The following is a 2,979-nucleotide window of genomic DNA, read 5'->3' as shown; positions in this document are numbered from 1 at the left end:
AGGCTGGGAGGTACGGAGGATATGTTTGTGCTCGCAGGGGGCCTAGCAAAAAACGTTTGGGAACCACTGATCTAATTGAACATACGCAAGACAACAATTTATAGACATGCACACTATACCTATCTAAAGTAACCCGTGTTACTTTTTCACTCGTGAAAACAAGTAACACGTGAGTGTGCTGTTTAACGCTCCTCCTTCATTAACTCTTTCTCTCTGCACCCTGCAAAGCACACAGGAAGTACATAACAAATATATATACAAGACCTTATGACTAAATCAAAAAGAATAGAAATGGATTGCAGTGGTGCTGTGTTAAAGTGTTAAATTGCAGTGTTAAAGCTTCAAATACAGAAATCACTCAGCAGTTGCTGAGTAAGTGTGTTTTGGGTTAATCTTGTTTATTTAATAGCAGCATTGTTCCATATACAGCTCACATGATTAGAAGCTCTTAATGTACTCTTAGTTAAAGAGCACTGGCATGTCGCAGCATGTTTTTACAGAGCTGACCGGCATTCGGGTGATTTAGTTTTATGGACTTGAACTTTGATGTCTACAACCAGTGTTTCCAACGTAACACAAAACAATTTAATCACAACAGCACTGACTTTCACAGAAAGAAGGGGAGGCACTTTAATCAATGGTGTTCTGTATATAAGGGTTGGATTAGTGCAAGAGCTGTTACTGGTGGAGCAGTTTAAGAGCACTGTGCCTGAAATCAATTCACATATGTATACAGTGGCTTGCAAAAGTATTCGGCCCCCTTGAACTTTCCCACATTTTGTCACATTACAGCCACAAACATGAATCAATTTTATTGGAATTCCACGTGAAAGACCAACACAAAGTGGTGTACACGTGAGAAGTGGAACGAAAATCATACATGATTCCAAACATTTTTTACAAATAAATAACTGCAAGCCACTGTGTGTGTAGTGAGACCTCTTATGTCATTTGATACGGCCAAATGGATTTTGACTCACTAAAAAAGTGAAATGAGTAATGGGTCCAGAGGTGGGCCCATTTTACAAAAACTCTTTAAATGCTTGTAACTTCATTGCCTTTTGAGCCAGACAGAAAATACAAATGTTTCCTGAAAGACCAGAGTTGTTTTAGTTATTATTTCACAAAATATAAAATAAATACATTAGGCCTTGCATAACCTTAGTCCATGTAGGGTTAAGCCACTTTACAGGGCATCTACAATATAACACAGACATCATAACAATCAGATGATCAGGATAATGGCTTATCACCACTCTAAGATGATCAGTAGTGAAACAGGCTGTCCATCTCTGAACTGCTGCCTATTTGCTTCTGGTCCTTCTGATGAGCAGCAGGATCATGGGTGGTGGACTGGATTTGCAGCAGTTTCTCAGTTTTTACGGTTCCAGGCAATTTCTCTTGATGCAAAGTACAATCTTACTGGTGTATCCATAACCATGGCTTACTGCACACAAAGAGATAGAATTAGTTATAACATATACGCAGTTGTGGTGCCTACAGCCCTACAGAAGAGGAACTAGCATCTTTAAGTGGCAGGCGATTTCAAATGCAGCGTTTCTATCAGCCCAGCAAACACACAAACAGTTTTTGTTTTTGTGGGTTTTTTTTTTTCAAATGTCCTAATGAGGAGCTACTTTTTACTTTATTATTTTTAATACATTTCCAAGCCTGTACTTTCAGTAAAATAACTTCAGTAAAATAAGTTGCCAACGTTAAAAGTACTTTTTGAAAAGTATTAACTGTCCACTCTTTGGTATTCATCACATATTATCTGCAATATAACACCACTGCCTCAGTCTTACCTCTTGTAATACAGAATAAAAAGCGTCATCTGGCACAAGTTGATAGACATGTGACGAAGTTCTTCTTGCAGTGGACTTTTCTGGTTCTGTTTTGACAACAGAATTAAATCAGTCGATAGAACCAATTTCTACTCAATAAAACACTCATATTGCCTTACATTATTATAAGTTAATTGATAATGTATTTAATAGTGGTTGATCTGAATACAAATGGCTTTTAACAAGTCATAACAAGTCTCACCTTCATTTACTTCAGCGTACTCCTGTTCTACGAGGTAGTAACAGGGTCCAGAAGATAATCCATCTTCATCTAAAGGAGACATAGAGTGAGAGTAAAGTGAGGATATCAATATGTTGAAAACAATGAAGAAAATCTGTATTTTTGGTTAATTACTATGTCAAATTTGACATTTTAGAAATGCCTAATATACATATAAGGCAATACCTGCAGTTTTATACATTTTTATGCTACATTGTTTTTGTCTTTTCGAAATGAGTAAGATGATTGAATATTGATTATATCATGTTCCTATTCTTGTTTTGTTTAATTTAGATTATTCTAAACAGAATACAACATTTCACTTTATGCCACTTTTAGTTTTGAGCTGTACAAAGCAAATTCACACCTCTCACTCTAGATGGGCGTCTAAAATACTTGCTTGAACTGTATTAGCACTGTGGTTTTTATTTGAAGCACAAGTCCAGGAAACTCATGTTCTCACCACCGCCTACACATTTAGCAATAACAGATACACATCACAAGAAAGGGTAAGGCAATACCAGACAAACAAGTCTTGTTTGACTTCATAAATCAAATTTGGAATAAAAGTTATATCAACTTAAATTCTGTTAGTGTAAACTTAACAATAAGTTATTTTTTAACAGGAGATAACTATAATTTACATGACATTACCTGTTTTTTTCCTGTTTTTATTTACAGTAGCGTATGTTGCTCTGCTTGCATTAGGTGCACTGGCCTCTGTGATAAAAAAACAACAACATAATACATCAAAAGACAACAGTAGTCTTGAGACAAAATAGTCTAAACAGAGTTTTTTTTTATGTCAGGACATTTAGCTTCTGTTTTTCACAATTAAAAATCTTATAATGTATATTACTTTAACCAAGTATTTATTTCATGTTGGTCAAAAGGACACAGGTTTTTATTTATTAT

The sequence above is a fragment of the Haplochromis burtoni genome, unplaced genomic scaffold (assembly GCF_018398535.1).
Source record: "Haplochromis burtoni strain Fernald_Lab_line unplaced genomic scaffold, NCSU_Asbu1 Contig_717, whole genome shotgun sequence".
NCBI lineage: Eukaryota > Metazoa > Chordata > Actinopteri > Cichliformes > Cichlidae > Haplochromis > Haplochromis burtoni.
This window is presented reverse-complemented; position numbering follows the sequence as displayed.